The sequence below is a fragment of the Triturus cristatus genome, chromosome 4_1 (genome assembly GCF_964204655.1).
Source record: "Triturus cristatus chromosome 4_1, aTriCri1.1, whole genome shotgun sequence".
In the NCBI taxonomy this organism is placed as follows: domain Eukaryota; kingdom Metazoa; phylum Chordata; class Amphibia; order Caudata; family Salamandridae; genus Triturus; species Triturus cristatus.
Genome location: NC_140585.1, coordinates 78,120,358 through 78,147,138, shown reverse-complemented (window position 1 = coordinate 78,147,138; position 26,781 = coordinate 78,120,358). Strand labels below are relative to the sequence as shown.

The following is a 26,781-nucleotide window of genomic DNA, read 5'->3' as shown; positions in this document are numbered from 1 at the left end:
GGTACCTTCCAGTACACTGTAGCTACAGCAGGTGGTATGTCACAAACGATGTTTAGTCAGGTGCTACGCGATGTCTTGGAGGGGATGTTGCATTTCCTTGACCTGTACATCAAGTTCCCTAGCCCAGCTGAACTCCCTGAAATAAAGGATGCCTTTCATACACTGGGGAGGATGCCGAACGTCATCGGATCAATTGATGGGACACATGTGGCCCTGATACCACCACAGGCACATGAGCAGGCATACCGTAACAGGAAACATTTCCACTCGATCAATGCTCTGGTGGTATGTCTTGCGCTACAATGAGACACATGTTCGGAGCAGGAGGGTGATTGAGCGGACATTCGGCCTCCTTAAAAGCCGCTTTCGCTGCCTGGACAAGACCGGAGGGGCCCCCCCATATGAACCTGCAAAGGTGTGCAAAATAATCCTTGTATGCTGCATGCTTCACAACATGGCAGTGCGGAAGAAGGTGCCTCTCATCCAGGATGACGATGACCAACCTCCAGCACCTGTGGAGGATCCCGGCCTGGGCCAAGATGCCATTGATGATGAGGATGAGGGTGACGTCCGCTCACAGCTCAACAACTTCTTCACCTGAATGTGAGTTTCCAGGGTTGTTATGTCAATGTATGGCGTTGGCCTGGAATGTGTTGTGGCTGCTCTGTTGCTGTCTGAGTGTGTCTGTGTGCCACTTGACTGGATGCATGCAGTGATGTGTTCATTCAGGTGGTGTGTACTCCACAATAGGGTGTAGGTTTATTGTGACATGTTTTGTGCATGTGTATTGCATTTCTCGCCTGTTTTGCTGTGCTTTTGACTGTGTCTTGTGTCTGTCCTTCACAGGGTAATTTGCCTGTTGTTTGTTTAACACTGACCCCCAAAACCCAGAATTTGACACCAGTGTGGGAGTAGTCAATTGTCATCAAGTGATGTGCCACACACCCCTGGACTACAATTCTCAGACACTCTGTGACTGTGTGTCCAACGTAAGATACAATTGCCTTGCAACTATTTTTGAATAAACATGTTGCTGATGTGTAATGAACCTGTGCTATGCTTTGTTAGGTGCCTTGTCTGTCTTCCCACATCTGAGTGACATTTGCTTACCTCACCTGTGGACTTGTTACCACTGACTGTGGATAGGTGTTGTGGTTGTGCATACTTATGTGTTTCAGGTCAACATCATTGTGTGTGATGAGTAACATGGCCATGGTGAGTATATGTTGTGTTGCCACAGTGGTGTGTCTCCCTCACATGTGTCACATCTCCATGACTCACCCAACGTTGGTCACATTTTTGCAGTATTTGGCATGCACTGTGTTGTGTAGCAGAACGACTTCTCCATGACACATGATAATTTGGAATCACAACAGAAGCAAGTATGGTGTACTGGTGAGTTTATTTCGAACGTGTGAGGAAAGTGCACAGGATGGTGGGTGCTGTACATTGGTTTTGGAATCCAAAGTTCACATTAAAGTTGGAAGTGCTGGTAGATGAAATGTCCAGAGTAAAGTCCACAGTCATCTGCTACATTGGCCCAACATGAACCCTCCATGTCATGTGGGCGAGTGTGTGCGATTGAATAAGGTGAACGTGTTGCGCACAAAGAACATTGTCCAGAATAGGTTTAGAGGCCCTGGGGGATGTGCTGGGACATCTGCCTCTCAAATGTCCCTCTTCGGACGACCCCTCTTCTTCCTGGGGGGGGGATCCTCAGGTGCAGGCCTCTGCAGTGCATGGGACTCTCTGCCAGAGTCCTCCTCCCCTGTGGCGCTGGCAGATGGTGTTGCAACAGATGTTGTGGCCACACAGGGAGGTGTGGACAGGTTTGTGTTGATCTGGCGGAGGCATTGGAGTATGTCTTGATGCATCGCAGTAAGGGCATCCCACTTGGCCTCCATGTGGGCATGGTGGGCAGCCTGCTCCTGTTGCATGTCCTTGAGGATCCCCACTACCTGGCCAAATCCTCCGGTGCTATCCTGGTACGCATCTATGATGCATGCCAGTTGGGGGTCATCATGCAGTCCAGACCCCTCTGCAAGGGGCGCCCTCTGCCTCCCACCCCTCCCAGAACCCCTATCCACACGGGCAGGACCAGCGGCGGGACGCACAGGTGACACTGGGACCTCTTGTGTGGTGTTGCTGGTAGTGTTTGCTGTAGCTTCCGGGGGGTCCTGTGTCCCTGTGCTGTGGGTTTTCAGTGGCCTTGGTCTGTCCGTGTTGGCGGGGGTGCCCTGTCGGTGTCCAGATGCTGAAGGCGTGTTTACAGGTGGTACAGATGTTGATGCAGCTGGTGCTGCATGATGACTCACACCGGAGGGGCCAGGTTGGTTGTCGTCATCCGAAGAGGACAGAGACAGAGTAAAACCAGAGAACTCAGTGTCCACCAGAGTCTGTGCCTGGGAATCCTCTTCATTTGGTGCTGGGTCCCCAGCACTACCTGTGTTTGGAAGAGACACACAATGTGAGTGATGTTTCTGCAGGCATCAATGGGTCACAAACATGACATTTTCTACTGTACGAACAGATGCCTGTCTGTACACAGCTTTTTCCCAGCTTGTCACGGACAGAGTTTTATATTGTTGTTGCCCATTTCCCAGCAGAGCCTTGTGCTCTCCACAACAGAGCCCAGTGTCAGACATCTTGTCAGTCCCTTCCCACTCCCTGTGAGGCAAGCATGGTTCAGTGTATGCTTGCTGGGCCATGTGGGTGGGTGTAGATTGTCTGTGACTGCGACTCCCATCATACTCTTGGCTACACCCCCCTTCCCAGCATGCCCATACTTCCTCCTTCTTGACTCTGCTTCCCTGTGAGGGGGTGTGACAGCAATGGCAAGATGGCTGACTGTGAAGTCCTGGTGTTTGTTTTTGCCCATTTCCCAGCAGGGCCTTGTTCTCCCCACAACAGAGCCCACATGTCAGACATCTTGTCAGTCCCTTCCCACTCCCTGTGAGGCGAGCATGGTTCAGTGTATGCTTGCTGGGCCATGTGGGTGGGTGTAGATTGTCTGTGACTGCGACTCCCATCACACACTTGGCTACACCCCCCTTCCCAGCATGGCCATACTTCCTCCCTCTTGACTCTGCTTCCCTGTGAGGGGGTGTGACAGCAATGGCAAGATGGCTGACTGTGAATTCCTGGTGTTTGTTTGGCTACAAGTCCAAAGAGAGCCCCTGTGCTTCACACAGCAGCACCCAGTACGGGGTATCTTTTGATGATATTTCACAGAGGTGTGGGTCAATGCATTCTACCCGGTGAGTTGTGTGAAGTTTGTGTTGGGGGGGGGGGGGTGTCTCCACATGCTGGTAAGTATGGTCAGAGCTGTCAGTCATCCTTCCCACCATGAAACGTGTTTCTATTGGAGGGCGTGCAAGTTGTCTTTCAGGATGTCAGTCAGTGGTGTCCTGCTTCTGATTTGCGCACATGCCCTACCAGAGCCTTGTGCTCCCCACAGCAGGACCCAGTGTCAGCCATCTCGTCAGTCATTTTCCACTCCCTGTGATGTGGGCATGTTTCAGAGAGGTCTTGATGGGCCAATCAGGAGGGGGAGCATTATCTGTGACTACAGACCCCATCATGCTTTTGGATACACTCACTTCACCTGCATCCCCACTATTCCTTCCTGTCAGTCGGCTGCACTGTGAGGTAGTGTGTTTGTGGTGGCAAACTGGCAGTGTCGATTTAGCTTTGTGCCACTGGCTTGCTTATTGGTTTGTAGGTTGGTGCATATCATGACACAATTCCAAGTCACTATGAGATGGCAGGTATTGTGTTTGTCTGACTGGCATACACATCTTGGGATGCTTATCTATTGGTTACTGTAGCTTTGCTTGCTGTGCATGGTTTCACTGTCCCCTTGCCACACAATATTGGGTATGTTGTTTGTGTACTCACCAGGCTCTGGTATGTCTGTTAGCCCATGGACGCTCTCTGGATGTAGGATGTCCCGCACCTTCTCCTCTCAGTTCCTGAAGTAGACTGGTTTGGCAGGAGGGCCACCGCCGGTGCACTGACTCAGGGCGTGATCTTTTTAATGAGTTTCTCGACCCTCCTGCGCACGTCATACCACCTGTTCTGGTTATCGTCCTTTGTGCGCCTTGCTGGTGCTTGAGCATTCACCTTGTCCACAATCCTCGCCCACATCTTGGTTTTCTGTGACATGGGGGTCCTTTGGACCAATGTACCAAACAAATGTGGCTCTACTCTGATGATCTTGTCTACCAGCACTTCTAACTCACTATCTGTGAACTTTGGATTCTTCTTTGGGGGCTTGGTGATGGGTGGTGGTGGTGAGGGATGTGTGTGTGAGGGTGCAGGAGTTGGTGTTGGTTTTGCTGGCTGTATGTGTGTGAGCTTTTGGATAGGGTGCTGATGGTGTGTGAGTTGTGTGATGGGTGAGTTGTGAGTGTGTCTGTGGTTGCTGTGGAATGGTGTTTGCTGCTGGCTGTGTCTCCTGTTTGCAAGAGATCATGGTAGTGATTGTAGTCCTTTCTATAGTTGGATTTGTGGATGTGTCTTTGTCCCAGGTTTTTTGTATTTGATATTTATTGGCTTCGTCATTGAAGGAGACGTTCATCTGATGGAAACGTACGCTGATGTCGGCTCGTGCGGGCTTCTCCGCCTCGTTCACGCTGCCTATCTTCTGTGTTTGATACGCGTCGGTCGCGGAGATCTGTATTACTTGTGGGCTCGGTTTTCTGTGCGTGTCGGTCGTGCGGCTTGTTCTCCGTGCGAGTCGGTCTGGTTTTATACGCATTACATCATACTGCGCGGGTCGGACATCGCGGGTACAGGTCGGTCGGGTTCAATCCGGGTTTGTGTCGGTCGGTGAAAATCGCGTCGGTTTTCCGTCCGGTTCACTATTTTCCCTACGGCTCGGTCGTACAGCTTGTATTCCGTACATGTCGGTTGTAATTCACACGCGTTGCATCGTACTGCACGGGTTGTATGGGGCTGGTCCGTGTTGGTCGGTATCCGGTCCGGGTCTGTGTCGGTCGGTACGATTTGTGATCGGAATCGGCCATAGAGTGTACACTTCCATAACCCTTTCCTCTTTTATGTTCATTCCATACCACCAGAAATTTCCCATGAAGTATTGCTTCTTTTTTCATTCTTGGATGTCCCTCCCGTACAAGGGAAATCGTGTTTGTTCTTCGCGCCTTCAAAAGTAAGTGGTTTCGTTTTTTTACATTTTATTTTCCCTCAAAGTTGTCTGTTGATTTCCACCCTACCCAGCTCCACCACTCTTACCTGCACCGGCCGCGGCTGAGCAGGAGTGAGACTGGTCGACAAGTCGTCAGCAGTCCCACCTGCCTTATTTTGATCAGTCTGCCGTGTAGGCTGTCGTAAAATGCCTTTTTCTACTGCAGCTTCTGCTGGGGCCTGGAAACGAATCACAGCACAAGCTGCAGTCGAAAAAGGCATTTTTAAAACATGCATGCACCTTGTGACAGGCACCCAGTGGTGCCTGGCACATGATGCACGGATGTTTGGGGAGGAACCACATGTGATCCGCTGGCCACTTAGCAGTGGCCCACAGGTGACAGTGGCCCTTTCCTGGGGCCTCTAAGTCCCTTTCCATCAGCCTTTTCATGGCAGTGGGATCAACATGAACAGACTGTGGGAAATGGACATCATGATCCTGACGGCGGTGCCTGAGCGGGCACCACCTCTATTCAGGATGACGATTACGACCGCCGCCCTGTTGTGATCAGTAGATCTTGGCATTGACTGTGGTCGGTCCCCCGAGATTTTAGGGTTTGACCGCCTGCATCATGATGTTGCGGTTGGCCGGAAGGGCTGTATGTCATGGGACCGCCACCTATCGACTGTTGTTGGCAGTGTTTTTGCCCTAGTTGTAATTGTCCATGGTTATCTGGGACAAGATTTCTTTTGATGGGCGTGTTGTGGAGCAAGCAGAACTAGAACAGTTGCTCTTTCTTCAGTGGCTGTTTTGTACCTTCTCTGTATCCTAGTTATTGGACCATGAAAGAGAATAGCGATTCTCTAATTAACATACAGAGAGATTCTTGATTTCATTAAAGACAACAAAGGCTAACATTATGCAATAACCTTTTATTGCTGCCCCAACATGTAGCCCTTTTAAGAACATGAACTATATTATAAATAAAACATTCCATCTTAGAATATTCCAAACAACATATATAATTCCATCTCACTATGCATCTTCCTATTTATGCTGCGAAGAAACAAGCGATTCTTCTTTGGTTGAATCCGGAAAAGTTCTTACTGCAAAGAATTATCTGAAAAAGAAGAAACCAAGTGATACCACCCCAAAAATTTATTCTAAATAAATGAACATTTACCTCTGTAAGGAAAAACATCAAATTAATGATGTAATCACAAAAAGCTGTAGTAAACAATTGATTCAAATACACACAAATGCAAAATAATTAAATTGGAGTGGTCGGTGGGATGTTAGCCTCCATTGTCTTTAATGCAATCAAGTTTCCCTTTGTATGTTAATTGGAGAATCGCTATTTCATTAAAAGACCAGAGGCTACCAATATGCATGTTAAAACCTTCCCAGGGCGACTCTGCTCACATGATCCACTGGCTTAAGATAAAAGCTTTCAAAAGTGTTAGTACCTGACCAGTCTGCTGCTTTCCATATGTCTGCAAGTGTATCTCATGCCCACACACCTTACTGGCCACTGCACCCTTAGAAGACTGAGCTCCAAACTTTGACAAACCTATTCCAGCCTCGGACATCACTGCCCTCACTCATTGTGAAATAGTAGCTGTAGATACTGCCCTATAGGGTTTAGCATAACAAATAATAACTGAACTTCATCATCTGGTCTAAATTAAAGCATACTTTGCTTGTAAACTTTCATGCAAATCACTTCACACAACTTCTTGCAGTCATTGAAAAAGGGGTAAAATATGTTTTACATGGTTTTTGTCCCCTTCCATAATTCAAAGTGAACCCTAGCTGGGGAATAATACTTATTCCAAACCTCCAATGCCCTTATATCTGAGACTCTTCTAAAAGATATTAGATAGAGCAAAGTTGCCAACTCTGTGATATTTGTCTTCTTGAAAGGCCAAGAAACAAACAGGTCAAAATTAAGATTAACATTCCATAAGAAATCATATCTAGCCCTTGGTGGACACCTAAACCTAATTCCCTCCATTACTCTTCAGATCAAAGGATCACTACTGCTAGCAAAGCATTTACCAGGGAATGCCTGCTGAAACAGCAGATCTGTAACAATTAACAGTTGTATAAGCCAGGCCTGGCTTGAACAACTCTGTTGAAATTCACTACTTCTACTAAATGAGCCTCCATGGGATCCAAATTTCTTTCCAAGCACCAAGTACACCACTTTCTCCATACTCCTGCGTGTCTTTTTATGTACCTGGTGCCCATGACTCATACAATAGGGTCTTAGCCTCTCCTGAATGGCTACAGCATCTACCAGATCTTGTGAAATACTCCAGAGAAAAAGGTTCATGTTTCCTTCTAACACTAAAGGATACTCCTCTCCTTCCTGCCCTTCTAAAAGCTCTGGAATCCAAGGTATCATGCGTGGGAATTACACACCTAGCTCCATTACTCCACTGAACCACATCTGCGTGCTCCAAAATAGAGTTACCAGAACGATGCCGCATTGTTCCCTCTGAATGTTTAATAACATCCTCTAGATCATTGCACATGGAGGGAACGTATAACAATTCTCTCCGTTCCAAATTGTAAGCAACGCATCCACTGCCAATGCCTTGGAATCCAACCTGCAGCTGTAATATCAATCTACCTGAAAAGTCAGCATGCTGGCAAAAAGATCTACCTGAAAAGGGCCCTCACAGGTTGTGAATCTTTTGGAAAATTACTGGGTTTAACTTCCAGTCGCTGGAATCCCTTGTGAAATCTCAAGCTCCAGTCTGCTATTTTGATGACCCGGGATCAACACAGCTTTCTATAGGTTTTTCTGACTTCAACAAAAATACCAACTACCTTGACTAAATCTGCAAGTTGTTTTGATCTTACTTCCTCTAGATGATTTATATAAAAGACTGCTGTGAATTATTCCATGTGGATCAATACTACGCTGTTTTTTAGAAAGGACCTGAAACTCATCAAAGCATTCAGACCTATCTAAATCTCCAGGCAATTTATGTGTAAGGAGAGTTCCTCTCATGCAACCATGAGGACGCAGATTTTAGTCATATGACCTGGGACTGCGTCACACTTCATAGGTTCTGGGTAGAGGCTTAGAGGCTTTGAGAATCTTGGGAGTAGCAGTGGGTCGCGTACTGGAGCCCACAATTGGGGTATGTTTGCTGGGTCTCTTCCCCCGACCACCCAAACGATAGGTGGGAAACAGATTCATAAGTTTAGTGCTGGTCTTGGCTAGGAGAAGGATAGCAATAACTTGGAAAGACGTGTCTGGGTTGGCCATTGACGCCTGGATGCAAGATGTGACTTATTGGGCTGTAGCGGAGGGCAGAGCCCTGACAAGGGAGGAAATGAGGGGGCTGAGACAACAACCTATAACAGTCCACTGGAGAGAGATGCTTGGGGCTGTTGCGGGGATTCTGCTCATGCACAGAACTATGCACAGGAAACAAGGACCTCAGTGAATTGTGGTGTACCCAAAAAATCACCTCAGTACCCAGAACCCCTATCCGGCTAGCATCAGTGTCTCATACGTTCTCCGTACTACAGCAAAGCTACCAATGATTAGACAACTCAGAACAAGCAGCTAAGGGTACTCTCAGGAATGGTGGGAATCAAGAACACTCTTTCGTTTTTATTCTCGTACAAGTCCACAACATGAATAATCAGAGACACGGAAAAGTTTAAAATGTTTATTTTTAACTATGTGCTCTAAGATGCAGTATTTTGGCTAACATAAGCAGGCAAATTATTAGAAATAAAACAATCAGCATTGTTACAACTCCATAAAACACAAAGGGAGAAATCATGTTATAATGATAGTGGAAACAGGTCTTATAGTGCCTTGTGTACCATCCTCCCCTGGCTAGAAGCTAGTTTTATAATAATAGAATGTCTCTAGGTTTGAACGGGGAACCCCATACCTCCAAGATCAGCTTTGGTTAATCACATCGCAGGATCAGCAATGCTCTCTGTTGCTGGAAAGGTTTTCTCCAAGTGCCAGCGTCATGCATACAATGCAATATTAAAGGCACCCGAGTTTCAGATATTTGCAGCTGTGTGTGTTGTGTCTAGAGTGCGGGCCGATCAACCTGAAGCAACAGCATACATTGTTATTTGACCGTGAAGACTTCTGCACACAGTGTACAGACTAAGGTCGCGGTGTAAGTCTAGGGATGTGAAAAACAGACCATTCTCATGTGAAGAAAAGCAAGCAGTTTAACTTACAATAACAGATACAGTAGTGTTGTGTGCAATGCGGCCAAGGGGCAAAATGGTGTTTAAACTTGTAATACGATTATGCTAACATAGCAATGTGTGCAAGCAGAACCCTGTCTTCACTACATCCTCCCCTGATCGGACCACGAACAAAAGGGAAGCAATTTAGGAACGCAGAGTTCAAGTTCGAGTGAGACAGAACCAAGTTCATAATTTGCCAAAACCGGATATTTGTAAGTGATAAGTTTGAAGTTGTGAGTTAAAAATAAAACAGACCACAAACGAGCGGTACAACGCTCGTTTGTGGTCTGTTGAAGAAGGAGGAAAAGAAATCGTAGGCTTCGAAGATGGACACGAGCCAATTCAATCCATCAGCGTGTAGGCACAGTATGTTGCTACAGCTTCCAAGAGGAAGTCATTATTATCGTCAGTGAAGGATTCCGCCATCCAATTTAACAAAGGAAATGAACATTCATGCTCTTTGATAGCCGGAGCCTCTAGCACCATCAGAGGACAACTTGCGTGTTCTTCAAGGTAACTTCGTGCCAGGAAGTCATGAGCTGCTGCACATATATTCCAATTCCCTAGAACTCAATGCTCAGCCGCGCAGGCCATAATCCCGATACCAGAACAGTCCAACTCATGAGCCATTAAGGGACACATCAGTCGATCATAATCCGGGCCAGGAGACACCGTACTGGAGAGAAACAAATCCAAAGCCCACTCAAAGGAACAATCCAGGCAATGGAAAACAGGTTGCACCCAAGTAAAGTATGAGAACTGGAAGGATATAATCCATAGGCTACACTCAATGTGGCCAGAGGTAGCGTTCCATAGAATTCAAGCATCCGGTTGCGAAAATGGAACAGCCAGGATAGGCTGTCTTGTGACACAGATTGTGCAGCCATTTCGGAGCAAACAAATCAACTGCAGCACAGCGCCAGCCAAGGCGAGAATTAATGGTAACCCGCCGAAGATGCTGGAAAAAATAGAATGAAGAAATGCCGGTATCACACCAAATATTGTTTGGAACGAGGTCACAAGGTCAGAGCCCACAATTTTGAAAAAATGCGCCAAGCCAGTTGTTGACGAGGCATTGAATATAGTGTGGATTAGAGCGCTGAAATGAAGTGGGAGATCAGTATTTAAAAGCGCATGCACCTCGTGCGGGTGTTCGCTACATGAAGGACAAATGTTTCACGAGAAAAAGTAAGGGCGACTTGTTTTTGGGACAATAGAGCCCTTATTCTGCTCATGGAAGGCCAGATGGATATATCGAGTCTCCCATGCGGGGGCGGAAAGAGCACATTTTTACAGCAAGCCACACGTTGGGAAACAGTTACAATGTACGGAATCCCTGCTAGCATCCCGTAACATGCTTCATTATTTAAAAGCAAATAACTACCGTTAGCTAGTAATGTGAAAGTGGGTGTATTAGCTGGCACTGGATATCCCTTTAAAATGCAAGCTAAATTCGGGGCTTGGATGTTACACGCGCTGTGCAATTGTATATTGTTGCATACTAGTGAGTGATCAGGCGTAGAAGTGCACTCCTCTCCTTTTAAATAAACTTCTTTTCCCTCTCTCAGGCACCTGTATGTGAATGGGAGTGACCAAACTTCATGGAGAAAAGCGCTACCTAATGGTTCATATCTGACTAAGGCATAGTGTTTCATACATGAACTGAACTTAAACAAGGGAAAGGGTAGTGTTATTAACCCATGAATGAGCCATACAGCTGAGTTAGATTAGGCCACAGAAAATGGTAAAGGTTCCAACTTTACAATATGCAAAAGCGAGTATGTCGCATCCTTCATGGACATAAACTCACAAATCGAACTGGACGGGCTTTTGAGACGGAGGAATATCGTGACTGACCTACCTACTACTTTAAAGGACACATAAAATGGACGATGTCTGGATAATCTTACTCACTAACAGTTTGTGTTAAATATGTTCCACAATGAACATCTGACAAATAGAGACAAAAAAGAGTTTTGTTGAGCACTGAAGAAGTCCATGTTTGGACGAAACGCGTTGGCGGTTGCATAATAAATAAAGATGAAAAACCAACTCCAACTGAATAACGTCATTTCTTTGTATAAGCATACAATTATATGATAATTGTACCTAATTGTGGGTTGTTGAGAACACTATTACTTACAAGTGTGCAGGGCCACCTCTTGCTGCATAAACTGTTGTTTATCTGTCAGATTAAACGGTAAAAACAGAGATGAGGTATTCATGTAGTCCCAGGGAACTTTCCCAGACTTCAATGTTTGTAAAGTCCATACAAACTGCATTATAGAACGCAATTGATTTTGACCATGGTATAAAACAGACAGGTCATCCTGTACAGTATCCACCAACAGATGAAACAATATTATCCAATGTGTACATTCTTGAAGAAAGGGTATTAATGCTATTATCAATGAAAGCAAGCACGTTTTACAAATTAGCTTGATCAATAGCCCTCAAACTAGAAGCAGCTTCAATTTGAGATAATTTCCAAACTTTGTTGTAAATAGCATATACCCATCTTTTGGACCTGACTCCTACAGGGCCTTTAACAGAGTCATTCAAATCAACATCGTCAGTCAATTGGGATAAATGAAGTTTAACTGACGCTAAGGTGGAATGTTTAAGCTAATTTTGACATAATTTTCCTACTGAATTGTATTGTATTTCAGACTTATATAGCGCACTGTAACCCTACGGGCATCCTGGCGCTGCGGTACATATACTCTATCACCCGGCTTGCAGGTTGCTAGGCTAAGCCTGTACTCTAGGGAAAAGCCAAGTTTTAATTTTTCCCCTGAACTTCAGCAGATCCTGCATCTGTCTTAGCTTAACTGGCAGACCATTCCAGAGGCATGCTGCCGCATACCTAAAAGTTCTTCTGCCTGATTAAACTTTCTTAATCTTGGGTATATTCACCAGATTAGTCGAGGAGGACCGAAGGCTATGGGTGGGGTTATACCAATTGAACTTAGACTGCAGCGGTATCGGTCCCATCCCATGCAGTGCCTTCAAGACAATGCAAAGTGATTTAAATTGTATCCTCTGGAATACCAGAAGCCAGTGTAGCTCCGCCAACGCCAGGGATGTGGATGACCGTCGTGGTCTAGATAGGGCCAGCTTAGCCACCACCGTCTGAATTCTCTGGAGTCTCCCAATCAAATACCTAGAGGTTTCCAGCAGTAGCGCATTCCCATAGTCAAGTCAACTCAGAATGACGCTCCTTACTACATGTGCTCATACCTGATGTGGGAGTAGCAGAAGAATCTTCCGGAGAACCCTAATGAGCGAAAAACTGCTTCCCACAATTTTATTGACTTGGGTTTTGAGGTTCAGCTTCTCATTAAAACTGACCCCTAGATTGCGTACCGTCGTGACGGATAGCAGGGGTGTCTCCGTGGGATGGACCAGAATCCCGAAGGAAGAGAACAGGGGACTTTACCTGCTGCACAGCAGAGTATCTCAGTTTTTTCACAATTAAATTGTAAGGAGTTGTTTTTCAGCCAGTGCACCGTTTCTTGCATACAAGCACAAAACTTTTCCAGCAAGACCGCTTGATCTCCCTCCAATGATAAAATAAGCTGTGTGTCATCAGCGTAGTTTACCAAGTTGAACCCGTATGACTTAATAATCGCGATCAGGGGGCTCATGTAGGTGTTAAACAGTATTGGGCTGATTGCCGAGCCCTGGGGGACCCCATGCCTAATATCAGCAAAATCCAAGTGATAAGGGGGGAGAGCCACCGCCTGTCGTCTAGTTGTCAGATAGGATCGAAACCAATCCAGTGCTACACCTCCCACCCTTACTGTTTTCAGCCTGGCCGTGAGTACTGTGTGGTTGACCATATCGAATGCGGCATACAGGTCCATTAAAATCAATATAGCTGATTGTCCCCTGTCTGCTCGCATTCGAAGATCTTCCAAGAATGTCACCAGAGCTGTCTCTGTGCCATGGCCTGGGTGAAACCCAAACTGCACATCCTCCAGCTTGCTGTTACACTCCAAGAACTGGGAGAGTGTCCTGCTAACCAAATGTTCTATGATCTTTACTGGGTAGTGGAGGAGGAATATGGGTCTATAATTCAAGTGTGGATTTTTTCAACAGAGGTGTAATTATTGCTTTTTTCCAGCTCGCCGGAACCTGTCCACTGCTTAATGATTGATTGCACAGCTGTCGAAGTATTGGGAGTAATTCACCTCCCAACTCCTTCCAAGTTTTGGGAGGGAAGGGGTCCAGAGGAGAGCCAGAAGAAACTCCTGAGGCTATCTTATTAAACTCCTCCTCCGAGGGAAGCTCAAAATTATCCAGGCAGGCCGCCTGATCATCCGGCTCAACCCCTCAGTCCCAGCTCTTTTGCTTACCAGTTGACAGCGTCCCTCTACCTCACCATATATGACCACATCTCCAATTTCCAGCCTCTCTATAATTTTTCTTATTTTGTCCTCAAAGAATGTGGCTAGGCTATTACACAGCTCCTGATTAGGTGGGGTGCTATTATTTGTACATTTGGGACTAGCAATATCCTTCACGATTTTGAATATACCCCTAGTGCTATTGGGCACTGTTAGACCTGGCATCTTTGGCGTGGTTTCCCCCGACTTTTTTGCCTCTACCTCCTGTATTTTTGACGCTGTGCTGGATTTCGTTTTTGCTGGTTTAGATGCTTTGGGCACTTTGCCCCTGTTGATCAGTGTCAAAGTGCAAGTGCTCCCTTGGTAAATTGATATTGATTGGTTATCCATGATTGGTATATTTGTTTCACCTGTTAGCCCCTAGTAAAGTGCACTGAGTGTGCCAGGGCTGGTGATTCAAATGCTACTAGTGGGCCTGCAGCACTGACTGTGCCACCCACAGGATTAGCCCTAAAATGGTGTCACAGGCCTGCCACCGCAGTGCCTGGGTGCAGTTGCTAACTGCCATGCTGACCTGACCAGTGTCCACACTGGCCAGGCCTATCCCTTCCCTTTCTGTACACGTTGGACAGCCCTATGGAAGGCCCTAGCTACCCACCTGGGCAGGGTGCAGTGTATGTGAAAGGTAGAGCATGTACTAGTGTGGGTGACATGGTTTGGTAGTGAATTACAGCCATTTTCGTTTTTCACTATTGCAAGGCTACCTGTTCGCCATAGACCAGAATGGGCAGTTTGATTAGTACATCTTATAATCCTAAACTGACTCAGGGAACATGGTAGAAATTCGGGTTTAGTATGTGTGAACTCAGAATGATAAAATACATCTTTTAGTGAAGTTGGTTTTAACATTCTGTGTTTTAAAAGACCACTTTTAGAAAGTAGGTATTTTCTTGTCTAACCATCCAAACCTGCCTTTGCTAGGCTGTGTATTCCTTGTCTGGAGTTTGAGTGACAGGGGCTGGGGAATTCCAGGGGGCTGGGGAATTTCCGGAGACAGTGTGAGCCAGCACAGGGCTGACTAGCGAGATCTGCATCTAGATGGGAGGGAGGAGTTGCACCTGGGACCTGAATAGGACAGTGCCTGCCCCCCACAGTGCTGGCTCCACCCCCTGTGGTGCGTCTGATGTCTCTGCCCTACACTGTGAAAGGAGAGAAGGAATCATGTCAACAAAGTGCTCCAGGGCTGTGCTTTCCCTCCACCATGCTGGCCCCACCTCCTGTGGGGCGTCTGATGTTTCTCCCCTGCACTGTGAAAGGAAAGAAGGAGTCATGTAAACAGAGTGCTCCAGAACTGGCTTGGACTGGGCAAAGGCACCTCTACCCTTAGAGGACAAAGGATTTTGGGGTATAAATATTGGGACCCTAATCCCAAGAATTTAGATCATCCTGGAATCAAGAAGGAACCTCCGCCAAGGAGAAAGCTGGAAGACTGAAGAAGAAGGACTGACCTGCTGTAAGGCTGACCTGCCGTTGCTTTGCTGCCAAGGAGAGGGGAAGGACTTTGTTGTGTGCTGTGTCCCCTTGCTTGAAGGAATCTCCAAGGGCCTGAGTAGAGCTGGCCTCCTGTTAAGAAGATCCCCAGGAACAAAAGGACTTCACCCCCAGCTTCCCCCTGAACTCTGCTGTGTGAGTTCTGCCCTTCCTAGAGTGCTTGATCCAATTGTGGGGCCTCTGGAAGTTGTGCCTGCTGTTGGGAAGCTGACCAAGAGAAAAGAAGTAAAAGATCTCCAACTTTTTCACGTACCGCCGGCTTAGCGAGAAAACGTCCGTCACCGCGAAGATCGTCGCAGCGCATATCGCCGCTGCAACACCAATGCCGCGTTCGTCTTCGGAGTGCATCGCCCCCGGAGCGGGAAGATTCCTGTCGCTGCGAGTATCATCGCAGAACCTGCCGTCACTGGTGAGATCGTCGCACCGCTCATTAGTGGATCGCATTTCGTCGCTGCGAACATCGTCGCAGAGCCATCGAAGATCGTCGCATCGTGCCTTTGCGAGTAAAATTCTGCCGGAGAAGCTAACCCTTGGAATCCATACAGGTATCGCCTCACTCCCCATACAGACCGGATTTGTCGCACACGGTCGCTGCGTGCAGCGGGGTTGTCGCATCGCCTCCCCAGGGTCTCAGGACTGACGCTGTTGCTTGTTTTTTGACGCCTGTGCGCCGCTAGGAACTTTTATCGCATCACCAGGTACTGTTGGCTAAAATCAACGCTAATGTGGATTATTTTGTCGCTAAGCTAAGAACTCTTTTGAAACCATATTCTTGAACTGTGTATGTTGGATTTTTGTCGTTTTGGTCTTGTGTAGTTTAAATAAAAGTATTTTATTTATCTACACTGGTGTGGAGTCCATTTGTGGTGTTTTCAGTGTGTTACTGTGAGTGGTGGTACAAATACTTTACACATTGCTTTTGATAAGCCTGTCTGCTCGTGCCAAGCTACCAAGGGGGTGAGCAGGGGTATCTAAAGAGTGCATCCCCCTTACCCTGACTAGAAGCAAGGGTCCCTATTTGGACAGTGGTGCCTACCTCTGCCAACTAGAGACCCCCAGATCTAACATTGGTGGTCAGCGGTGACGATTAGAACTTGTATTTGTACTTGACCCACAGTAATTGGTGTACATCACTAGTTTAAGTGCAGACCACTACACAGCCACATACTGTGTTTTTGGTTCTATTTTTGAGTAACTCTTCAAGAGCATCATGTCTCAGATGGCAACAAGTGAGAGGGCAGAATTGGAGTTTTCCATTTAGGATCTGTATTCGTACAAAGTTGAGGAACTCAAGCAATTCTGCAAAGACCTTGGTTGTCCTGTGAAAAGCGGATCTAGAAAGGATGTGCTACAGAGAGTCTTGAAGGCCTGGTGGGAGGCCCAAGAGGAAGATGAGGCAGGTGAAGAGAATGGTTTTGTTTCCCAAGATCTGCCCATGGGGACCAGTCTCAAGGGCTGGCAGCAACCATTCCAGTAGGGGCATCACCCCAGAGGAGTTAGAGGAGAACCAAAGGGTGAGAGAGCATGAATTGGAAATCATGCAAATGAAGATGAAGCAATTGGAAGTAGAGAAAGAAGAGAAAAGATTGCTTTTGGCTCATGAGTTGAGCATGAGGGAACTGGACATCAGAGCCAAACAGGTGGAGACCAGTTCCAATGGTGGCAGCGCACAGCCAGTGCAAGGGGGTGAAGTATATATCCCCAAAGATTTGGTGCAGAATTATAATAGGAGTGAGGATATCTATGCCTGGTTTACCTCGTATGAGATTGCATTGAGGATTAATGGTGTGCCTGATCAGCATTGGGGGGCGGGCCTGTGAAAACATTTTGAGGCTTCTGGGAGGAGTGCTCTAGAGCCCTTAGAACTAGCAGGTGCCATGACCTACCCCAATATGAAGGAGGCCCTATGTCTCAGGTATGGACTTACTCCAGAGCAGTATAGACTGCAGTTTAAGAACTCCAAGAAGAAAGAGTCTGAGACTTGGATGGAGTGTGTGAATTTGTACTCGCGTGCCCTGGAAGGTTGGATGAAGGGCAGCAAAGTAACTGATTACAAGGGGTTGTTGCATTTAATTAGTTGAGAGCACTTGAGTAGTCTATGTGTTCCAGAGCTGCACCAGCATCTTTTAGACAGCAAGCTGACAGACCCCATTGAGCTTGCTAAGGAGGCAGACCGCTGGACCAGTACCAGGGTCCAAAGAGGAATTGTGGGTACCACAGCCAAAGGTGAGCAGGGTCCCCAGCAAAAGAGTGGGGGGGGACAAGGATAACCAAAAGGAGTTCTCTCAAGGGCCCCAAAACAGTTCCCAGGGAAAGGAGTCCCAACCCCCCAAGCCCAAACCGACCTGGCCCCCTAGGGGCAGGCGGGACCCCAGGGGCCCACCTACCTGCTATCACTGCAAAGAGGTGGGGCACATTGCCCCTAGTTGCACCAAGAAAACTCCAGCACCCACTGGTGCTCTTAAACTGGGTTTAGTGAGTGTAGCTTTGGGGGAGGATTTCATTTCTAGTGAAGGAGAGGGACCAGCAGTTATGACCCTTGTCTCTTTAGGAGACCAAGAGATGGTCCAAGAAACCTACCTGCCCGATAACACTAAGAAATACGGGCAGTGGGTGACTATCAATGGGAGGAGGGTGGAGGCTCTAAGAGCCACAGGAGCCAGTGTGACATCTGTGAGGTGTCAGTGGGTGTCTGAAGAGCAGGTCATTCCCAATGTACTTCACCCAGTAGTTGCAGCTGACAACTCAGTGCGCCTCTGTAAAGTGGCGCAGGTTCCCTTTGAGTGGAGGGGGGTCTCAGGTCCCTTGAAGGTTGTTGTGAGTCCATCCATGCCTATAGACTGTCTGCTAGGTAATGACCTGGAGAGTTCCCCATGGAAGGATGTGGAACGCCAGGCTCACATGGAGATGTTGGGTTTGCCTGAGTAGATCTGTGTGACCATGCGGTCTATGGCAGCCAGTAGGGGTGATTCAGCAGACCTGGAGCCTGAAACAGTGGCCCAGGTACCTGCCCAGAGGAGAAGAAGCAGAGGGCATGGGAAACCAGCCCCCACCGTTCCCACGGTCCAGGAAGGAGCAGAACCTGAGGGGGATGCCCTGGAACCTACAGGGGAACAGGTGGCTGAACTGGGGGACCTACCTGAGCTGACCCATTGGCAGCAAGAGGGTGGCCCCTCCAGGGAGGAGTTCTGCAGGGCGCAGAAGGAATGCCCTTCCCTCATTGGTATGCGGCAGCAGGCTGCAGACCAGGCAGCAGGTGGAGCGGCCAAGGATCATCTCATTTACTGGGAGGATGGGTTGCTTTATTGTGAGCCTATGTTCGCTGAGCCCGGTGCAGCCCATGTGCTGGTGGTACCCGAGCGCTTCAGGGACTTCCTACTGGGTCTGGCTCATTACGTGCCTCTCGCAGGACATCTGGGGCATGACAAGACCTTCCAAAGGCTTGTCACCCACTTCTTCTGGCCCCAGATGAAGAAGCACGTCGGGACATTCTGTAGGACTTGTCAAACTTGTCAGGCTAGTGGGAAGAGCGGAAGGAAGTGCAAGGCACCCCTCCAACCCTTTCTTGTGGTGAGCACCCCTTTTGAGCGGGTGGGCATCGATATTGTGGGGCCACTGGACCCCAAGACAGCCTTAGGCAACAGGTTCATCCTGGTCTTGGTGGACCACGCCACCCGGTACCCGGAAGCAGTCCCTCTCAGGACAATCACAGCACCAGTGGTGGGCCGTGCATTGATGGGGATCTGTTCCTTGTAGGGTTCCCCAGAGAGGTGGTCTCCGACCGGGGTACCAACTTCATCTCTAGGTACATGAAGTCTCTGTGGGAGGAGTGTGGGGTAACTTATAAGTTCACCACTCCTTACCACCCTCAAGGAAATGGGTTGGTTGAAAGGTTCAACCGAACCCTGAAAGGTATGATTATGGGCCTTGCGGAACCCATGAGACGGAAGGTGGACGTCTTCTTACCATGCCTGTTGTTTGCCCACAGCGAGGTGCCTCAGAAGTCCTTATTGTTCAGTCCCTTTGAGCTTCTGTATGGCCACCCTGTTAGAGGACCTCTCACTCTGGTGAAGGAGGGGTGGGAGAAATCCCCCAGGAAAACCCCCCAGGATGTGTTCAGCTATATGCTGGCCTTCCACAACCAGACACTGCGCATCAGGAAGCTCGCCCAAGAGAACGTAGAAGCCAGCCAAGAAGAAATGAAAAGATGGTACGACCAGAATGCCACTCTGGTCGAATTTCAACTTGGGCAGAAAGTGTGGGTAATGGTGCCAGTGGAGCCTTGTGCACTCAAGGACAAGTGGACTGGGCCATATGAAGTGGTGGAGCGCAAGAGCGAAGTAACCTACCTGGTTAACTTGCAGACTCCCAGGCAGCCCCTGAGGGTCTTACATGTGAACCGCCTCAAACTCCACTTCGAGAGGTCTGATGTAACCATGCTCCTGGCTACAGATGCTGGAATGGAAGAGGACAGTGAACCTCTTCCTGACCTCCTGGCAGCCAAGGAGCAAGATTGGTCAGTGGATGGTGTGGTCCTCTTGCCCACCCTGACCCTAGCACAGCAGAGGGACTGTCGCCAGGTGTTTGGTCAGTTTTCCTCCCTGTTCTCCCTGACCCCAGGTGTCACCAACTGGTGCGTCCATGATGTGGACACTGGAGGTAGTCTACCTGTAAAGCAGAAATTCTACAGGGTAGCTGACAAGGTCAGGGCCAGCATCAAGGAAGAGGTTTCCAAGATGTTGGCGCTAGGGGTAATTGCGCCCTCCAGTAGCCCCTGGGCTAGCCCAGTGGTCTTAGTTCCAAAAGCTGCTGCGCCCGGTGCCACCCCAGAACTCCGGTTTTGTGTGGACTACCATGAGCTCAATGCGGTCACCAAGACTGACGCGCACCCCATCCCCAGAGCTGATGAGCTCGTGTATCGGTTGGGAGCTGCTCAGTACCTCAGTACGTTTGATTTAACATCTGGGTACTGGCAGATTGCCTTAACTGAGGGGGCCAAGGAGAGGTCTGCGTTTTCAACACCAGAGGGGCACTTCTAGTTCCGAGTTATGCCCTTTGGGTTGAAGAACGCCCCTGCCACATTGCAGAGACTGGTCAACCAGGTACTGTCCGGGCTGGAGGAATTCAGTGCCGCATACCTGGATGACATTGCTGTGTTCAGCTCCACGTGGGAGGAACACTTGCAGCACCTCTGTGAAGTGTTGAAGGCTCTGCAAAGGTAAAGCCTCACTATCAAGGCCAGTAAGTGCCAGATAGAGCAGGGTTCTGTGGTGTACTTGGGACACCAGGTAGGGAGCGGCCAGGTGGCGTCCCTCCAAGCGAAGATTGATACCATTCTGGCTTGGGAGCCCCCCAAGACCCAGACAGAGGTGAGAGCCTTCCTAGGACTCACCGGGTATTATCGCCGATTTGTCAAGGGATATGGCACCATTGTTGCCCCCTTGACATAGCTGACTTCAAGGAAGCAGCCCAGGAGAGTGAATTAGACCGATACCTGTCAAACTGCTTTTGATGCCCTGAAGACTGCCATGTGCACGGCACCGGTGCTCAAGGCGCCTGATTTCTCCAGTGAGTTTGTAGTGCAGACAGACGCTTCAGAGCATGGTGTGGGAGCGGTACTCTCACAGACCAACGACAAGGGCGTGGACCAACCTGTAGCTTTAATTTGTAGGAGGCTACTTCCCAGGGAACAGAGGTGGAGTGCGATTGAAAGGGAAGCTTTTGCTGTTGTATGGGCTCTGAAGAAGCTGAGGCCCTACTTGTTTGGGACTCACTTCCCGGTTCAGACAGACCACAGGCCCCTCAGATGGTTAATGCAGATGAGGGGTGAGAACCCAAAACTGTTGAGGTGGTCCATCTCCCTACAGGGAATGGACTTTATGGTGGAACACCGCCCTGGTACAGAACACGCCAACGATGATGGTTTGTCCAGGTTTTCCCGCCTTAGTGATGAGAACTCCTAAGAGGGTGGGTAGTTCTCCCCACTTTCAGCTGGAGGGGACATGTGTTACTGACTTTTTTGCCTCTACCTCCTGTATTTTTGACGATGTGCTGGATTTCGTTTTTGCTGGTTTAGATGCTTTGGGCACTTTGCCACTGCTGATCAGTGTCAAAGTGCAAGTGCTCCCTAGGTAAATTGATATTGATTGGTTATCCATGATTGGTATATTTGTTTCACCTGTTAGCCCCTAGTAAAGTGCACTGAGTGTGCCAGGGCTGGTGATTCAAATGCTACTAGTGGGCCTTCAGCACTGATTGTGCCACCCACAGGTGTAGCACTAAAATGGTGTCACAGGCCTGCCACCGCAGTGCCTGGGTGCAGTTGCTAACTGCCATGTTGACCTGACCAGGGTCCACACTGGAACGGCCTAACCCTTACCTTTCTGTACACATTGGACACGCCTATGGAAGGCCCTAGGTACCCCCCTGGGCAGGGTGCAGTGTATGTGAAAGGTAGAGCATGTACTAGTGTGGATGACATGCTTTGGTAGTGAATTACAGCCATTTTCGTTTTTCACTATTGCAAGGCTACCTGTTCTCCATAGGCCAGAATGGGCAGTTTGATTATTACATTTTATAATCCTAAACTGACTCAGGAAATATGGTAGAAATTCGGGTTTAGTATGCCTGAACTCAGAATGATAAAAAATCATCTTGTAGTGAAGTTGGTTTTAACATTCTGTGTTTGAAAATACCACTTTTAGAAAGTAGGTATTTTCTTGTCTAACCATCAAAACCTGCCTTTGCTAGGCTGTGTATTCCTTGTCTGGAGTTTGAGTGACTGGGGCTGGGGAATTCCAGGGGGCTGGGGAATTTCCAGAGACAGTGTGAGCCAGCACAGGGCTGAATAGAGAGTTCTGCATCTAGATGGGAGGGAGGAGTTGCACCTGGGACCTGAATAGGACAGTGCCTGCCCCCCACAGTGCTGGCTCCACCCCCTGTGGTGCGTCTGATGTCTCTGCCGTGCACTGTGAAAGGAGAGAAGGAATCATGTCAACAAAGTGCTCCAGGGATGTGCTTTCCCTCCACCATGCTGGCTCCACCTCCTGTGGGGCGTCTGATATTTCTGCCCTGCACTGTGAAAGGTAAGAAGGAGTCATGTAAACAGAGTGCTCCAGAACTGGTTTGGACTGGGCAAAGGCCCCTCTGCCCTCAGAGGACAAATGATTTTGGGGTATAAATATTGGGACCCTGATCCCAAGAATTTAGATCATCCTGGAATCTAGAAGGAACCTCTGCCAAAGAGAAAGCTGGAAAACTGAAGAAGGACTGACCTGCTGTAAGGCTGACCTGCAGTTGCTTTGCTGCCAAGGAGAGGGGAAGGACTTTGCTGTGTGCTGTGTCCCCTTGCTTGAAGGAATCTCCAAGGGCCTGAGTAGAGCTGGCCTCCTGTTAAGAAGTCCCAGGAACAAAAGGACTTCACCCCCAGCTTCCCCCTGAACTCTGCTGTGTGAGTTCTGCCCTTCCTAGAGTGCTTGATCCAACTGTGGGGCCTCTGGAAGTTGTGCCTGCTGTTGGGAAGCTGACCAAGAGAAAAGAAGTAAAAGATCTGCAACTTTTTCACGCACCGCCGGCTTAGCGAGAAAACTCCTGTCGCTGCTGCAATGTCAACGCCGCGTTCGTCTTCAGAGCGCATCGTCCCCGGAGAGGGAAGATTCCTGTCGCTGCGAGTATCGTCGCAGAACCTGCCGTCGCTGGTGAGATTGTCGCACCGCTCGTTAGCGGATCGCATTTCGTCGCTGCGAACATCGTCGCAGAGCCATTGAAGATCGTCGCATCGTGCCTTGGAATCCATACAGGTATCGCCTCACTCCCCATACAGACCGGATTCGTCGCTGCGTGCAGCGGGGTTGTCGCAGCGCCTCCCCAGGGTCTCAGGACTGACGCTGTTTTTCGACGCCTGAGCGCCGCTAGCAACTTTTATCGCATCACCAGGTACTGTTGGCTAAAATCGATGCTAATGTTGTTTATTTTGTCGCTAAGCTAAGAACTCTTTTGAAACCATATTCTTGAACTGTGTATGTTGGATTTTTGTCATTTTGGTCTTGTGTAGTTTATATAAAAGTATTTTATTTATCTACACTGGTGTGGAGTTCATTTGTGGTGTTTTCACTGTGTGTGGTGTTTTCACTGTGTTACTGTGAGTGGTGGTACAAATACTTTACACATTGCCTTTGATAAGCCTGTCTGCTCGTGCCAAGCTACCAAGGGGGTGAGCAGGGGTTATCTAAAGAGTGTATCCCCCTTATCCTGACTAGAAGCAAGGGTCCCTATTTGGACAGTGGTACCTACCTCTACCAACTAGAGACCCCCAGATCTAACAGGCACCTTCAGGATTGTTTCGGCGTAGTAATCTGCCTTAGCATTCACAATTTAATTGGCAATTTTCTCCTTCTAGAGGGCTTTTTCTATCTCTGCATATGCCTTCCTCCATTGCCGCTCTGCCAGTTTACATTCCTTTTTTATGGTCCTCAATGTTTCATTGTACCACGGGGCGGAGGGTCTCTCGAGCTTCCTGATTTTCTTTACCAGGACGATCTGGTCAAGAGTTTCGATGACCTGTCCGCAAAAGGTAGCATAGTTCTGTTCCACCGATTTCAGGGGATCCAGGAGCCCATTGAACTTAAATATAGGGGCTAGGTCAGCCCTCTTTATGAGGCTCTTCCAATCCCTGCCTAGGAAGCTTCTTCCCCTTGCGGCATTATCTCGCCTCGACTTAGGGAAAGCCACCCTAAATTGTACCATATAGTGGTCCGACCAGCCCACCAGGACAATATTTTCCACTTTGACAGAGTCTTTTTCTGCAAAGATCAAGTCCAAAACATGGCCCCCCTTATGAGTAGGTTCTAGAACCTGCGGTGTTAAATTTAGATTCTCATATGACTGTATCAAATTATTGTACCCAATGTCCAGTCTTCCGTCGGTCCATAGGTTGGAATCTCCTGGGACCATTACTCTAGTGTGGGTAAGTACCATATTGCTAAGTACATCAACCATGTCCTGTCGAAGTTGAAGTCAGAATGGCCCAGGGGATCTAGAGCATAAAATACCCATCCAGCAAAGTCCATTGTGGCCTTTTAGGCGGAGAGCCAGCCATTCCATGCCTGGAACCTCATCGATATCCATCGATGAGATATCCAATATCTCCTTAAATATAATCCCGACACTCCCCCCTCTGCCACTAGCTCTAGGTTTATGTAAAGCCTTATAGCCAGGTGGGCATGTCAGGCCCAATTCCAGATCAGACCCGGGATGCATCCATGTCTCTGTCATAAACAGGATATCCAAATGATTAGTTTCTAATAGTAGTTGAGCTTCTATGTGATGTTTTGACAGCGGCCTCACATTGAGCAGCCCGCATCTCAAGGAATCCATGTTAACATAGTCTGACTGTGGGCCAGCAGTCTCCTCCTACTTAACTTCCCCTTTCCCATCTCCCATGCACCCTATGTCTCTCAATAGATTACCGGTATAACTATACTTTGTTGTCCCATTAACATCGCTATCCAGACTGGCAGCGTGCCTGGTGCTGAGCGCGTCTGGATCGCGGACGGGCCCAGACGGACTTGCCTTTGGCACACAACAGACGTGCCCGCTGCGCGCGTCCGCTGTGCGTTCGTTCTGGCATAGATTTAGGTAGTCTGTGAAGTGGGAAGAGTAGACCACTCAACCAGCCGGAACCCTCGAGGACAGGAAGTGAGGAAGAAGTGAAAATGCCCTAGGTCCACCCTCCGTTCAATCGGCACTTGCTGCGACGGACCAGGGTGCAGGGGCGGAATCATACATAAGTCAAAGTTCCTCCATCACACTCACATAGAGCAATAGCAGTTTAAACTAAAATACAAGTGATATTTTAAAACATAGAATTCGGTGCAATTGTTAAAAGAGTACAGAGCAAGCGTAGCTAGCAGTATTCCTACCGTGTCCGCTGCGCGTTCGTTCTGGCATAGATTTAAGTAAAATACAGGTGATATTTTAAAACATATAGAATTCGGTGCAATTGTTAAAAGAGTACAGAGCAAGCATAGCTAGCAGTATTCCTACCGCGTCCGAATAGATAGTAACAGAATGGGATGTTTCAAAACGAGGGTCCACCCTAACCTGTGTATAGCCTGGGGCCAGACCCAGAAAGCTATGTTGGTATCAATCCGAACTTTTTTACCATAATGACCATCCTTGGGGATCCAAGTTGGAAATATTGAAGGAGTCATTAGGGACTGCAATTCATCTAGGGACAAATCTGTGTGATTGTCCCATGTAGGATAAACACCCAGATCAGGAATGGTAGGGGCATTCATTTTTTTAGAAGTAGCCAATCCAAAGCAAGTAGTTTGGGAAATACTAGAATTCAAAAATAACATGTCGTTGGGGATAAGGCAAACACGATTTAAAGCTTCTATGCCTTGCACTTGCCAGCTTTTAGAACCCCAAACTGATTTAAGATCAATTGTATCCTTCCACAGCTCATAGACCCCTATAGCTAATTGGTCCATAAAGTACTTTGAATACAGTAATTTAGTGTGTGTGAGTCTAACTTTAGACGTGGACCCAGCAGTTATTTTGAAATAAAAGGCTTCAGGATTGGATCAACTACAATCAGTAACATATGTAGATGTTTTCAATAGAGATTTTGAACTACCTTCAATGGGGGCTGGACAATGTTCCCATTGGGTATAATTAACCACATTTCTAAATGTATTAGCTTTATGCAGGAAATGATTAACTATAGTGCTGGTAACAAAACAACTCTGCATAATTCGCTGAGTCTAAGTACAAATCTTCAGCATCAAAAGCAGCATAATATTTCAAATCAGAAAAAAGAGCCTCAACAGCTTGGACATCCCAATCATCAGAACATATGTTTTGTTTCACAACATCCCCCATAGAAACACAAAGTACATTGGGGACAGTAATCACCTCTGTAGGGCCATGAATTTGAAATTTTACAGCATCCCATACAATCCCATCTAACACAGGCCAGGCAGTAATATTGACAAAAGTCTGGTCCCTCTTCATGATGTGTGATGAGGAGTGGGGTGCCAAAGTTCCATCAATTAATCTAATTGCAGATCTTTCTGTAAGATAATGTCCATTTACAAGACGAAAAAAGATAACCACAAATCCAATCAACATGAATAAAAAAATAGAGATGAGCACCAACCAAATATAAGTCCAAGGGGGAATTAAAAAATGTCTTTTGAACCAAACAGCATAAATTGAAATTTTCGATGGGGCACTCGATGTTGTTGAGTTAGTGTCAAATGAAAAACGTGAATGGTCAACTGCACTTGTCTGCACACCAGGCAATGACACATCTGTGGGATAGGTATACTCAGTATCTTCATGGGGATCACCAGTCAGTGGATTCAATAATGGATTAGTAACTGTATGCATCTCAATGGCAATGTCAGGCCTGTTCGTATTTGCCGAGCCAAAGCAGAAGTTCTCAGCATTGCTGGACAATAGACCGCTGGAGTCATACTAAGAAGAATCGACCAC

The 26,781-nt window shown here is 47.8% G+C and overlaps 1 long non-coding RNA gene across 1 annotated transcript in view; it reads right to left on the bottom strand.

Annotated features, from left to right (window-relative positions):
- The window catches only part of LOC146839572 (uncharacterized), a 62,482-nt gene that overhangs the window by 2,577 nt on the left and 33,124 nt on the right, over positions 1–26,781 (bottom strand). The window contains exon 2 of the long non-coding RNA XR_014980687.1: positions 6,183–6,266. This is a non-coding gene — a long non-coding RNA (uncharacterized LOC146839572). The remainder of the gene's footprint in view (positions 1–6,182; positions 6,267–26,781) is intronic.